General features: G+C 38.4%; 1 protein-coding gene, 1 non-coding gene and 1 pseudogene across 18 annotated transcripts in view; 2 read left to right on the forward strand and 1 right to left on the reverse strand.

The window, feature by feature from the left end:
* NRXN1 (neurexin 1) overlaps positions 1-15,783 on the reverse strand; it is a 1,110,559-nt gene that overhangs the window by 652,173 nt on the left and 442,603 nt on the right. The window lies entirely within an intron of this gene.
* LOC137777791 (large ribosomal subunit protein uL24-like) lies at positions 5,866-6,293 on the forward strand (annotated as a pseudogene).
* Positions 13,364-13,461, forward strand: LOC137778235 (small nucleolar RNA SNORA31). The gene has a single exon (XR_011076812.1). It is a non-coding gene; the product is annotated as a small nucleolar RNA SNORA31 (small nucleolar RNA).

Consider the following 15,783-nt stretch of genomic DNA (forward strand, 5'->3'; position numbering starts at 1 on the left):
TAAAAGGGGGCTAGTTTTCTTTTTTCAGTGAAATCAAAATTATTAAAAGTATCAAGCACACAGACATTTCTACCGACTGAGTGAATGATTTCCTTCTCAATCAGTGTGTTAGTCAGTTGTTGATGGGGCATCAGTAAAGAGAATCACTGAACTCATTCAGATGATTCATTCATCCTGCCAAATTTAGTGATGATTATGAGTCTTGTGTTTTAGTGAAGCACAAAGCAGTAACCTGAGGAAGCACCAGTCTCCTAAGAGAAGTCATTCAGTTATACCTGGTAGCATCCATTCAGGCACTCTGGTAGGCAGTGACAATTCCTAAACACCTCTGAGAGCAGAGCCACACAGATTTTCTTTCTGCTGGAGAAAACAGGCTGGTGACATATACGTTACCGGACAAGAAGCCAAAGTCCTTCTCAAACTGACCCTGACCCTTACCCCTGGGATCCACCTCCTCTTACTTACTTCGCTCCAGCCCCACTGGCCTTTTGGCTACTTCTGGAACCCCCCAGATCTGCTCATCCCTCAGAGTGTGTGCACTTGCTCTTCTGTCCGCCCAGAATGATCTCCCTCAATGTGGCCACAGGATCACTCCCTCACCTTCTTCGGGTTTTTGTTCCCATGTCACCTTGTCAGTGTAGAACTCTGTGACCATCTTATATGAAATTGCTACCCTCTTCTTCTCCTGGCCCAAGGACATTGATTTTTCTCAAAAACACATACTATCCACAGATGAATTATATATTTTTAAAATTTGTTTAGTGTCTAGGTTCTTACAGTACAGTCAGTATAAGCTCCATAAAGGTAAAAAAAAAAAAAAAAAGCCCCTTTGTTCACTACTGTATTCCAACCTAGAATAGTGTCTGGTACATAGTATGAACATATTCAAAATTTTTGGATTGAATGAATGAATATATTGGTCAAAGCCTTATTCTATACGAGTCAATAATGGCTTAACCAAAAGAGTTCTCCTCACAAAGGAAATATCTAAGAAATCTTACTTGGCAGCCCCATAGCATGCCTCTACTAAAAGTTATTTTGCTTTAACCTCAAATTCTTTTCCATTCCAGTGAAAGTGAGAGTGTGTATATCTGTTTTGCTACCCTTTCCCTAATCAGAAGGGTTTGGGACACACAGAAGCGAATGTCCCAACAGTTATTGAAAACAATTTGGGAATTTAGAGGTATAGGTAGATATGTAATAAAATGTTTTTAATAATGTATTATTATTTTATTTTAATATATATTTATTTTAATATAAATCACCTGTTATTGTAACTAGCTTTATGAAAATACATGTTGGGTTCTTGGCTTATGCTAGATAAATCAAATATTCATGAATATCATTATTATACTTGCATGTGATACCAACATATTGCTTCTGTTCTGTGTTAGGAGAAAGAACTTCCAAAAAGAGAGAGTAGCTAGAAAGAATTTACAACAGGGAGGTTTGCAAGCTGGGTTCCAATGCCAGATTTGTCTTCATCTAGATCCCTGACCTCAGGCGAGACACCATCTCTCCATATCTGGCTGTATAGACTGTGTTTTACTATAAAAACCTTCTTAACTTCTCTGAGCCTCAAGTGTCTCACTAGAGAAATGAACATACAAATCCTTGTTGCACCTATTTCACAAAGTTGCCCTGTAATTTTGAAAATTGGGACTCATACCCCTGGTGATGTGGTGGGTGCTCTTAGGTGGTTCAAAAACTGTATTTAATTTGCAGGTTATATTTATTTGGATGTGTACTTGGAAGGAAAAAGTATAACTAGCATATTAAAGTTGTAATTTTATGGATAATATTACTTTAAGATGAGATTAATTTCAAAAGTAAATTAGGTTTAAGTGGAAAATATTAAGTAAGTGATAATATAGGTAATACATAAATATGGTACAATTATGAATGTGGTAGATAAAACTGAGGTTTGGGAAAGTCTTGTGAGAATCAGTTGTGATAACATGTGAATGTTCTTTTCAAAGTTAACAGTGTCAACCATGGTAAGATAGTATTAGTATTAAATAAATGTAAATGAAATAAAGTATTATAATGATTATTCTGGTAAGAGTTATCTTTTCTTTTTCTCTTTTTTTTCTTTTTTTTGAGTGCCTACTATGTTCTTGGCACTCAATAAAGATGAGGCATTTTACCCGTAAGCAAAATCCCTACAAACAAACCTGCTGGAAGCTGGGGCATGTCACAGTAAACTGTTTCCCCACATCACACATCCAGGCCATAAACCCAGTTCTGCTGATGCTAGACCATGCTCTAGCAGAGTTATTCAATAGGCATTTTTTGAAAACCAAAAGGCAAACCTTATAAGTGAGGAAGCCGCTCTTTCACATGTTCCTCATGTCCCACTATGCAGTATTGTGAAAAAATAGAATTAGAGCCTTATTGATCAATGCTGAATAATAAAAAATAGCATTGCTAAACTCAAATAATAACTGTGATATTGCGTCTTTCACAAAAAGGGCTCAAAGAATCTTTACCTCATAAAACCATATATTTTAATGGAAGTGTGTAGAATGAGTATAATCTGTATAAAAATGTGAGCATGTAGGAGATGTACGACCCTGGGGTGCTTGCCGTCTGCCTTGCTCCCCTTCACGTATTCCTTACCATACTATGTGCCATGGTTCAGACACCATATCTCCGTTCTAGTCTGTTCTCAGCTACTTACTGGTTTTTCTGCATTCACTTATCTATTTTCCCTTAATTTTCTCAGATTAATCAGAAATTCATCCTATCTGTTCTGAAAATAGACAGGTGTCTAACTACTGCTGGTTCTCTAGGCATATGTCTCTCTCACCCATTAGATTGTAAACTCCATGGGAAGTCAGAAACCATTCTGCTTTATACCCTGTCACATCCAACAGTACCTGGAATATAGCAGATTCTTCACAAATAGTGAATGAATGGATACTCTAGTGAATAGATATATTTATGCAGCACCTGTTACATGCCAATTACTATGTAAGGTTCATTGCTGCTCAAGTATTGAGCATAATAAAATAAATTTTAAAACTTTACAAACTTTAAAGGCCCATGTAAATGTGGAGTGTTTCCAAAGCATTGTTAATTAATTTTTAAAATCAGTTATTCACATGCAGTTTTAAATCAGAACCGTTAGATAAATTCTCAATTGGAGATTTTATCAAGATTGTATTTGCTATTCACAAAGATAGAATTTTACAGTGCTATGGTTACAAAATGTGCTTGTACAATACATGCACTGTTTCATATAGCTCCATGAAATGCTGGTTCTTTACAACATTGCCTGTGAACTACTTTCTGTGATGCCGTTGTATCTATGAAACAATCCAGAGTATTCTGTTAGTATACATAGCTTTTCCCATGATCTGAACACTTTTACATCCCTAATCCATGAGAACATGGGACATTATATGGCATTCTCCTGGACAACTGGCATTGGCCCACTATACTCTAAATATTCTGATTTCCTGTCCTGAATCGAGGGTGTTCTGTATCAAACATGGTTTCCTCCATAGAGGTCTCTGCTTTTGGTGAACAGTTTTGACATAACGGCTGACAAAATATGTACAAAGGCTAGTGATCAATGTGCTGAAAAGAAGCAAAGAAAGGGTCCACGGCGTTTTAGGCGTTCATCCAACAATCTGGTGGGGAGATAGTATAGAGGCAGCACTTTGAGGACAGAGACTGAAGTTATTCAACATTTTATCCCCAGCGCTAAGCTTGATTTCTTGTCTAAAGTCACCACATAATAAATGTTTGATGAATGGATAAAGGGGAAAAAATAGCTACATAAGGGAGGAAGGGCTATTCAGTATAAAGAGTCTGAAGTCCTCTCTTTTTATAAACAGGACAGTCAAGGAAAGCTCTACCATATATATACGTTTGACTCCGATCTTTAAGGAAAGTCAGATTATGATCTACAGAAAGGGGAAAGTAGGACAAAAGATGACTGTGACATAAGAAATGTAGGTCTGGGGAAGTTCTGGGTTATCTAATTTTAATTATCACGATGCCTATGATTTCCTTGCTCCTTGATGTTTCTCTGACTCTTTTTCCAGTTCCTTTCCTTGCTATTATGATTCTTTCCTGCATTCAGGGCTCTTCCCAAGGGGGCTGACGTCAGCGAGGTCTCCATGCTGTGCTGGGGAGGAGCGAGTCTGCTAGGTGGGAGACAGCATCTTTCTCATCCCTCAGCAGATGCCCCAAAGCTGAGCCTGGAAGCATGTCCCAGTTTGCCTGTTAAACACGAGTCAAGTGCCCTTCAGCAAAGATTCAGGCTTGGCTTCCTTCCCTTGGCTATTAAGCTGCATTCCCACAGAATTACAACATGTCTGAGGTTTCTAAAACCCTTTGTGTGTATCTCAGACAGCTATTGTGCTGGATCCAAATTCTGACCTTGGTTAAGCAGGCCTCAAATCCTTTCCAACCCTGCCCCTGAAGGTCCAAGAACACATAATAAAGGAGGGGATAAGAATAACATCTATAGCTTAGTGACCACTTATTATGGACCACTCACTGTGCTACACTTTTTGAATGCAGCATCTCCTTAACATAAGCCCTGCCTGCTAGCTACAACAATTACTCCTATTACCTCTATTTTACAGATGAAATAAAGAAACTCATTCAAGTTACACCATCACTAAGTATTAAAGCCAGATTTGAGACTCCGGCAGACAATTTCCAGAGTTTTCAAGGGCAAGGGCAAATGACACTAGAAACACACAAACAGGCCTAAAAAGGCAGCATGTAAACTGCCACCTGCCTACAGTGTACACACCCCAGAAGAAAGAGGGTAGTGGGTCATCTTCTTCATGCACTTGGGTAGCAAGTACGTGAGCCCAGAGCGCCTCTGTGAGATGTAACAGACGTTCTAACAATGACAGCACAGGAGGGTTTCCCGAGCTTGTGGTGTCAACGGAATCGGGAGAGGTGACTTTGGAAACAGAGCTTGCTCTTGGTGCAGGGAGCAAAGAGCAAGAAGACTTCCAGGACTCCTCCAGGATCTCTCCTTAACCAGGATAGAGAGGGCCACAGGTTTCAGAGCACAGACTGTCCACCTCTAAAGACCGTGTAATATGTTGTATCAAGCTTGACCCTTTGGATGCTTTTTTTTTTTTTTAAACAGGAACCTAGTTCAGTGGAAAGGATGCTCATAGCGAGAAACGTGTGTGTGGTGTGTACGTGATCACAGAGGAATTTAGAGAAAGAAGTCTGGGAAAAAAATGTCATCTAAGTGCAGAGGACAAAATTGCACCAAAACACCAGCATCAGGAAGCTTGTCATGAAGATGGGGAAACAGAGCTGGTTCCTGGGGCACGTTACCTAGGAAGGCATCCCAGCCAAATGGGCCAAAATCAGTGTAGTGATCAAGAGTTGCCAGTCCTAAGAAGTCCCTGGCCTGGGCCAAATAGAGCACACTGTTTTCCTCCGCCTCGCCCTCAGTGCCCTGCCCTCAGTCATTTCAAAATGAAATTACCTAAGATCAGATTGTTTGTGCTGTTTATGTGAACAGAGCCATGGGTTTTTGATCAAGTGTTACTTCTCCTGAGTCTTATAAACTAAAGCATGATTAGGTGAGTATTTGCTGTGTGAGATAACTAAGGGGATCCATTTTATGTGAATGCACAAAAGATATGTAGAGAATATTTTCTTCATCCCAATCAGCCCAGCTCTACCTCAGTTCTTCCGCACTGACAAGTGGATTGGACATGAACCCATGGGGCCTATGTCACCTGGTATCAATGCAAACTTTATACATATACTTAAAGAACATGGACTTTACAAGTATATACATTTCTCCCATAGCTTTCTATTATACCAACTGTGCAGTATAAAAAATACAGGAAGATCACTGAAGTGCCGGCGGCCAAAATGAAATTCAATCCCTTTGTGATTTCTGACTGAGGCAAGAACCGTAAAAGGCATGTCAATGCACTTCCCACATTCGCAGGAAGATTATGTCTTCTCCTCTTTCCAAAGAGCTGAGGCAGAAGGACCATGTTCCATGCATGCCCATCCGAAAGAATGAAGTTCAAGTTGTGTGAGGGTGCTACAAAGGGCAGCAAATTAGCAAAGTAGTCCAGGTTTCCAGAAAGAAATATGTCATCTACACTGAGCGAGAGCAGCGGGAGAAGGCTGATGGCACAACTGAGCGTGCACGCATTCACCCTAGCAAGGTGGTTATCACTACACTGGACAAAGACCAAAAAAAGATCCTTGAGCCTAAAGCCAAATCTTGCCAAGTCGGAAAGGAAAAGGGCAAATATAAGGGAGAAACAATTGAGAAGATGCAGAAATAATCTTATATACAACTTTCATTAAAAAACGTTAAAATGAAAAAAAATTTTTAATTAAAAATATAGTAAGACATTCAACTTTTGTCTTTAATACTATCAATTTTTAAAACCATGACTCATAAAATAAGATTTAGACGGTAGAAAGGAAAACGTTTTATGAATCAAATAGACCCAAATATAGCATCATATTTTTGGAGTAGATCTGATCACTACGGCTGGTGGTTCTAACAGAATAGATTTTGTATATTAATTGTACAATGTAATTTTATTTGTTGTTTGCAAAGGGGAAAGTAGCCAAAATTCCCTTGACTTCTTTAGTAACATCTACATGTTTTGGCCATGTTTTAGAGATTACAGAAATGTTTTATGTGGCAAGTGACAGTTGTTCTTATATCCAATACATCTATGATGTTGAAAACATGCTGTTGGATGGCACATATTAGAAACCTTAAAGAAAAATAGATATTATCATACACTTGAAGTTGTATGACAACAATACCCTTGGCATCCCAGCCTATGAAACCTATGCAAAGATATTTTTAAAAAGGTGAAAATTGTGAAAAGGAAACTAATAAATAGTGACACATTCCTTTAAAATTTACAATCTGAGACAATAATATAATTGTTATGCATCACAGCTAAAAATATTTCCAAACTGATAAAGTATACTTGCACTTATAAAAGTATGTTTAAAATTCCTTAGTTTTGTATTTCGTATTTGATATCAAGGCAGATCAGGACATATGGTCATATCTATGTAAACTGAAACTTTATTCATATGTCTATAAATTTCCTTGTCCTAAAAGAAATCAAAATACACATTAGAACTATCTGGCAACCTTCAACACCTGTAAGCATCAGTGTGGGTGGGCCATAGAGGGAACCATTTGCTCCAGTTCATTAAACATGGAGAAGCGCCTTCTGACAACTGTATTAGACATGGTAGTGTGTGTTATGCTAAAAGAGAATCATTAAGCCAAAAAATAAAGCCTTCTAAGACAGAGCAGGGCCTGGAGAAAATGGGCTGAGGAATGTCTCTTCCTAAAGACCCACGGGAATGGTATAAATGGGCTGCGTGCTACTTAATCATTGAAGCAATTATTTATGTTTATGTTTTGGTCCTTGATTCCATTCAGTCTAGCACCACCTGAATCCTAAAAAAGGGTGCTAAACTTGGGGGGTTCTCATTTTCCCTTTTCTCCGTCTTTCACCATAGGGTCCTCATCTCCCTTCTTTCTTCCATCCTGCCTCAACATTAGAGAAGACTCTCATACTGTTTAGGGCTGACCCCTCTGTGATGCTCTATACCAATTTATTTGCTCATTTATTCAGCCAACCTGTATTTTGTGCCTATGTCCAAGCCACTCTCCAAGCACTAGGAGGGATACTCTAATGAATAAGAGAGGACCTCTGCTCAGAAGGAACCAACAGAAACAATAATGAAGCATCCAATTTGGGTCCAATTTGCACATCTAGGTTGGAAATTCTGGTATGCTGGGGAGATCAAGCATTGGGTGTATATTTTTATGAGGTTGTAGTGGCCATCTTGAATAAAACATAAAGAGGGCTTTGGAACTGATGGTGAGACCCTAGTGTGCTGAGTTTAAGACATTCAACCAAGAAAAAGGAACATTTTCTTAGACTGTGATCTGATTTGACAGAAAATATGTTCTGAATTTTGAAAGCGGGAAAGAATATGGTCTCTAATTAATTGTTTTGAGATATAAGAGATGCTTTGAAGGTTACTCAGTTGTTCTCTGTACTATTTTCTCTCTCTTGCTCTCTCTTTTTTTTTTTTTCTTTAGTAGGGAGTGGGGCATGTTCCAAATTCTTTGACTATGATTTATGTGCCAGAGTAAGAAAAGAGGTGCACCTCGCCCCACTCCTCCCCAACTCCTCACCCCCACCCCTGTTCCAAGTGAGGGAAGCACCTTAGCAAGGGTGTCAGGGTCAACATTTGAGACTATGAGTATGAATAGTTTTCCCTGGCAGACAAATGTAAGATTAATGGAAGCGGATAAAAGAATAGCACCCATGGTGGTCCCAGGAAGATTGGAAAGGCTGTCTCAGAGAATGCACATCACTTGGAATTCTGCCATAGGGAGGGAGGAGTTGAGGGGTAGGCATCCCAGCTATTTTTTCAAGTGAGGGCTTAGAGTCCAGCATCATTTTAATGTCCATTGCTGTTATTAACTGCATTTCTTAATTGTTCCCCTCCAGCCTGCTATGGCATGAATAAAATGAGGCCCAAGAGCTGAAACAACGCAAAAATAAATAAAGGTTATAAAGTAAGAATAAACAACATGCTATAGAAGCTATTATCTTTCCAGCATTTTCAATTTCTCTCTCCTAAAGTCCCCCTAAAACTCCATTAGCAGTTTCCTATAAGAAAACTAACTTTTCAAAAGCATAGGTATTCCCAGCTAGATTAGAACTGATTTTCACATTTGTTTTGATTTCATAGTTATGATCAGGAGTTAGAAATTTCCCTTCAGTATTAGACTTCTTCCATCAATAGTCCAAATAGTCTATCTCTCCTTCTGATCATTGCCAACTTTCCTCAAAAAAAAAAAAAAAAAAAAGACTTCTTCTATCTCTTCACTATCCACTTTTTCCTTAACCTCTTGCAATCTGAGTTCTTGGGACCATTGCTGTTTCAGAGTTGCCTCTAACACCTTTTCTCAGGTCCTTGTCCTTTCTCAGATCTCCCATGTCTTTTATAATAATTGTTACTGTTTTTCATACTATATGCTATACTATTTAAAATGCTTCTGTTTTGGGGAGCATCCCCTCTTTGTGCTTCTAGGTTGATATACGCCATTTTAAATTGTCAAAATAACCCTTTGTTATCCTCTCTCATTATACAAAAAACTCACATACAAAGAGGTTGCACAATTCATCAATAATGCTGGACCCAGGATTGGAGTGCAGATTTGTCTAACTCTAGATCCTTAACTCTCTCCACTCTTCCACTGTGCCTGAACTGGAATGCTGTGTAGTTCACAATTTCATTGCAACTACTAGAAGAAATGGCTTGGCCAGGTCAAACTTACAAAGAGAAAGATTTGTATCTGGCAAAACAGATGGTGAACTTTGCCGGTTCTCCCTGGGAGGAGGGACCCATCTGCCCATCTGGTTCAGAAGCCTTTAGGGGCCCCACCCTACACAGGACGTTGCAGTAGGGATTCCCCTAGTCTGTCTGGAAGAAGGGTCCTGTTGGCTTGCTCCTCAGGTCTTTAAGAGGCCTATGGAAAAAAATTCCTAGGACTTGATTCTAAATAAGCAAAGTCAGATGGTGGAGCCTCTCTTGGGAGGGTCATGGTTCTGTCCTAGGCTTGATCTGGGTCTTTGTCCTAGTTGCCTCAAATGAGAATAGCCTCTAGCCACATCACAATCCCTTAAAACTCTGACTGATGTGTCAGCATGCTTGGTGTCTCTGATACGCTGTAGCAGCCCAAGTATCTACTTTCAATCATCTACCTCTTCCTCCCCAGCCATAAGGCCCCCTGTCAAGCTGTCCCCTTCTGTGGTCTTACCTGTCATTAGGTTCCTGCCCTAGACTCTGGGGTACATCCCTTCCCTTCCCTTCTGACCTCTTCCCTGTCTTCTCTCCCTGCCCTTATTTCTTAACATAGGTACTTCTCAAGGTGCAGGTGGTTCCATTCTCTTCCTGCCTCTCTTCTAGTTACCTTCTCCGATGGGCATGTACGTTCCCAAGTCTTCTATACCTCCTCTGTGTGAATGGCTCCTAATCTTTCTCTTGAGCATCTGTCCTGCGTTCCATAGCAGCAGAGGAATCTCTCTGCAGGTTTTTTAGGCACAAAATAGATTTTCTCGTTTGTTGCCCAGCAGCCAGCACACACTGGGAATGCAGCTCAGTGTTGAGTACATGTTTTTTAGAATAAAAAAATGAATGAGTCTCCTCCTGTCTCCCCTCATTACTTTTCTCAATGAGCATGTCCATTTCCAAAGCTTCAGTACCTCCTCCATGTCAATTTATTGAACAAATAAATGAATGAGTTTAAAACAAAACTTATTTTTTCCACCTTTATTCAACTCTCTCCCTGCTGTTGCCCTAAAACAGGTTTTAGAATCAGACTGAATTATTTTGAAACTTTGTTCAATGTACTAATAGGATGAAGCCTCAGAAAAATTACTTAGCTTTCCTGAGCCATCTCCTTAGGGGGAAAAGAAAAATCACAGAGAATAATGATCACCCTACTTGTTTATTATGAAGATTAAATAATATGTGTAAAATATCTCAGTGCCAGCCATATTCATGCTTATCAGCTCTAATCCTTAATTCTCCTAAAGGTTCATTAAGTATCTCATTTAAACCTCACAAATACCTCATGAGATACTTTTATAGCTCTACTTTATAAATGAGGTGATGAGGAAACAGAAGGACAGACTGTGACTTACTTGCACAAGGTCAGACCAAAACCAAGTCCTAGGCAGTATTCCTCTAAGGCCCATACAATAAACCACCTTACTCTTAGATTACAAGGTCACTAAGAGGCCGGATTCAGACCTTATAAAAATTGATAAATCAAATGGCTCCAAATAAAATGAGCCTTTAGAAGGTGATCACTAAACACTGAAGAAATAAACAAATATGTTTACCTTTTGAAATCTGACCTCCCAGTTTGATGGTAAGCTATTTCGGGGGGAAAGTTTGTGAGTACTCCCACAATGCTAAGTGCAAAATACTAAAAAAAAAAAAGTAAAAAAACTTGACTTAAAAATTATGGTGTAATAAAGCAAATATACTTGGTGATGCTTTTCCAAAAACATGAGGGGTTGGGTGTTGCAGGAAAGAGGAATTTTAAGATAAGGAGAAATGAGAAAGAGAAGTAATTCAGAGCAAATATGCTTCAGTGAAAGTTGTATGAGTCAACATCCCAGAAACCAAGTCACAATTTCTTCATCAGAGGAGGGAATACATGATTGAGAAATTTGTTGTGCTAATTGGGGTTGAGGCAGTTGCGCTTGATGAAAAGGAAATCATCAGAAATGGTTTGATGTTTTCTATAAGAAGTTAGAAAATACATTTTAATTCCAGTTGTGGATAGAAATTTAATGCATTTTAAACAGGGTGGAAAGGGTGAATAATTGTTTTGTCAGTTGGTAGAGTGGATTTTAGTCATCTCAATAACTATAAACCTAATTGAAGGAGAGCAGAAAGGCATATCAGAAATTGGGGGATGCAAAATCAAATGTAGGAAAGCAGATTGACTGCTTATATGAGAAATTAATATTGCAAATTGCCTAGACAGAGTTTTAGATTAAATGAGGAACAAAAATAATAATTAGAAGAGACGTACCTGACTCCAAAAGCAAGAAGAAAGAACTGCTTAAATACAGCAGGTTGTTGAAAAGCTTAAAAAAAAAAAATCCCGAAGTGAACTATTTTTTTTTTCTGAAAATGATAAGAACACACATAATTGCTTAATTAGAATTCTATTACTTAATTACAGTTACATCCTTGCAGTGATAGATATGGTATAACCTGTAGAGTTTGGTTATGATAGGAGACTAAAAATAAGGGGGAGTGTGGAATTTCTAAGTGAAAATACTAGGATTTGCTTTCTGTGGCAAGGGATAGTAATAAATGTGAAAGACATGTTTTATGGGCCCTGCAAAAGCTCACAACTCTACTTAGAAGTAAAGTTTCTAGAGGAATAACTGAACTGTGACCTTTTTCCAACAGCTCGTGATAAACTTTTCTGTTAGATGATGACAGACAAGAAACTCAAGGTTAATTTGAGAGATGCTTGTGGAATCATATGATCATTAATGTTCTGGTAAGAATAAAAGAATAAAAGAAAAGAAAAATGACATGAAAGATTGTGACATTTAAGAAGCTGGCAATGGGAAAATTCCTTTTCCCATTCTAAGTTTATATGTAAATGAAAATTAGGGGAAAGAAGTACTGAGTAATGTTGTGCTTGCTTCTACCAACATGGTTATTATTTTGGTAAACTGAAGATTGTATTGGGTGTATCAAGGATACCCAACTTATTAGAGACATCTCTGCAAATAATAGTAATAACAATTTGGGGAAAGTCACTTAATCTAACTATGCCTTAGTTTCCTCACTTAGTGTGTCATTAGGTTGTTTTTTTTTTTCTAACCACTATGATATATGCTGCTATATTTTCTTCTGATGTTAACACTTGATGTTTATAGGATAACATGACTACCTAAGAAGGAAGTTATAGGTAAATTAAATCAGGGTGTTGCAAGGATCCGATATGCTTAGGCATTTGAGAATTTAGCTCTTGGATCTGTCCTTCAAATGGTGTGATATTAGGTTGACACACATGCTATATACATGGGTTTTAGGATGCTACTGGAACAACAGAAATTCTGATGAATGGGGTCAGATATAGTATGTCAAAAGCTTGAGTTTACTGAAGTAATTATGAGATTAACTCACAGAAATCATGACCTTGACTTCTGCAATGCAATCAAGAAGGTCCAAAATGGTCATTTGGAAAGTGCTTAAGAAATAGTAAGAGTGGAGAGAAGAGTCTGAAATTTGAAATTAAGCCACAAGCTTAAGAAAAAAATTTTTTCATGATAATTTTACTGTGCATTAACACCTGCTTTAAGTAGACTTTCATAAGTTTATATAGAGTTGACCTGGAGGATCTAAAAACCACTTCAATTTAGTTACAGTCGGCCAGGTCTGCCATGCACATTATAGATTAGAGTGTATTTAAATACCATGAAAATGTACTGTTGCATAAGATAAGCTTAGCTCCTTCTTTGCTCCAAGGCAATTTTATCTCATTGATTAGTCAGACACAAGCCAGGTGTTATCAAACAGAACTATGACATCTTAGATACCTGCAGTGCTCACTGGTTCCAGGAAGTTAGGAAGGAATCAATAATAAGATGGAAGCTGGTAGAAGGAGCTATAATGTGAAAGAGTCTGGAGCAAGAATCATAAGACCTATTTCTCTACCCAGCTCTACTAATGGTTAACAGAGAGGCCAAAGCATGCCTCTTCAGTTCTCCCTTCATTTTGAAGAGGATGAAGTGATACCATCTTTTCTTTTTCTTTAAAATTGTATAGCCTTTTCCAGCACAGATGCAAGAAAAAAGTGTCCTTGCGCTTCCTGTCTGTCTGATTGTGGCAGTCCAGATTGAATGGGGGAATACAGGGAAAAAAAATAAAAAAATAAAAAAAAAATAAAATTGTATAGCCTTATGGAAAAGGCTGGGAACGTGAACAGCTACAGTTTAATGGACTCCAATGTATTTCATCCAGATTTGGGAAATTCATCAACTAGGTGGCACAGAAAATACAGACAACCACACATGCACTATATTGGATATGGGATCTCAGGACCAAAAAATAAAATTAAATTAAAAAATAACATCTCAGGATTATAGGCAGGAAAGAGGGAGTAAACATTGTCCCCAACCTCTTCCTCAGATACGGTTTTGGCGTCCTGGAAAATTCCATGGAAAGCTAGATTAAATCATGTCTCTTAATTTTTCTTTTCTTTAAAGCCCCATAGAGATCCCCTGTATTTAAATTGTAATTATGTTTTTGTTTAAAGATCTCGCCACTATTCAGAATTTTCTTCTTTGAATCATCATGTACCTTCTTATAGTTGCTCTTATATTTGAATTTTGTATATGTTATTTTTCCCACTAACAAAGAGGATTATCAAAAATAAGTTCTCCCTCTCCCTCTCTCAATCTCTTTCTCCTTCCTTCCTTCTTTCCTTCCCTCCTAATAAAATTATTGGAGGTTCAGATACACTCTGTATTCTTAACAGAATGAAAGGGAACATGGATTCCGGCAAAGAGGGAAGCAGACTATAATAACCCTGAAGCAGGAGAAAGCACTTTTTGAATCTCGTCCATCTCTTCTGCTGACACTTTCACCTCCTCCCACACTCACTCACTGCTTAGCATGTGTGATCATAGTACCAACTGCAGAGATAGTTCCTCTCTGATTTCTCTTCTTTAATGCATTTCAGCCCTAGAGCTGGGAGGGAGAGATTGGTATGAGTATTTTTCCTTCCAAAGAACCGAAGACATACTTGGCCTCTGGTATCTCCTTGCTCCAGGTTAAAAATTTCCAGGCTAAAACTTTCCTCGGAGCCAATCTCTAAAAATATCATTCTTAAAATAATATCATTCTACTCTCTGGCAGAGATCACTCACCTGTTCACAAGTACCATCCCTCTCCTAGACTCAAATTGTTATTTAAAAATAAACTACAAGGCAATGACATGCAGAACCCATCCACCTACCTTTGCTAGAAATCAAGGAGGTACATAGCAGTGGAAGCATATCTCGTGTTTTGAATTTTTTAAAACACTGAGTGTTTTCATCATATGCCCTATTACTGGACTGTGGGACTGGCTATGGGTTTAGAGCGATGAAGCTTGTTTGATTGAAAACCATAAAACTTAATGAGAATGCTGGCCTCCCAGCATCAAAGCAGGTGGTTGCCTCAGAAAGACTTCAAGGGCCTGGGCAGAGAAAGGCTCTTAAATTTGTGCTGCTTCTTGATAATCTGATTCTGGAGGCTTTGCCAAACTTTCCTTAAGGGCAAGGTGAGAAGAAAGAAAGAAAAAATAATAAACTAAGCAGGAAGATAGGAATCTCTTTCAACCCACATTTTGTCTTAGATTTTAGGAGCATTTTGTTTGTTGTTTTGTTCTGTTTTTGATCAGGGAGGTGGAAAAAATCTTATCTTTTCTTATCTTTTGAGGATAATGAAGGTCACTCAGAGTGATATGTTAGAACCTTTTTGGCTAGAGGACTTTTGAGAATAGGACTTTCAGATAGCTTTGTAAAAAATGCTTATGTGTTTGCAACCACTACCATAGGAAGGGTTTACCTCAGGACTTAAACATTGTAGGAAAGGACCTTAAAGTACATAAAACTTAATCCCCTCACTTGACAGATGAAAAACCTGGTGCTCAGAGAGGTTAAGTAAAATGCATTGGGTTACACTTCACACGTGCTGGCCAACTTTCAGAGTTGTGCAGTCCAAACAGTCAAAAAGTGCATCCCGGGAAGCCCGTTTTCTTACTTCCTTCATGCTTCCCACTGCTCTTGTTCCCCATTCCTTTGAGCTCTGATCTGAAGAAAAAGATCTGGTTTGACTGCTTTGTTTTGGTTGAAATATATAGATTTGTCTTGTCTTGGTATTTTTTATTCTTTCTTCCCCAAAACTCATCAAGTCACCTTGATTCTACCTTTGAGGTCCCTCTGGATTGTTGGTTATTCCCCGTTCTTCCCTTGCTAGATCAACCCTTAACATCTCTCCCTTGGTCTGTTTCAGTTTTCTCCTTTTTAAACTGGAGGCTTAGGGTCTTTTGATCCTTCATGTTAAATCCTGGCCCTATCACAGACCTTTCTAGAAGTATCCATAGCACCCTATAACAAATAGCAGTCTTTGTTAAAGTCCTTATATCATTTGCATCTGTATTACCTTAAATTTTTGTTAAAAATTCAGGTCCAC

This window comes from Eschrichtius robustus, chromosome 15 (genome assembly GCF_028021215.1).
Source record: "Eschrichtius robustus isolate mEscRob2 chromosome 15, mEscRob2.pri, whole genome shotgun sequence".
Lineage (NCBI taxonomy): Eukaryota > Metazoa > Chordata > Mammalia > Artiodactyla > Eschrichtiidae > Eschrichtius > Eschrichtius robustus.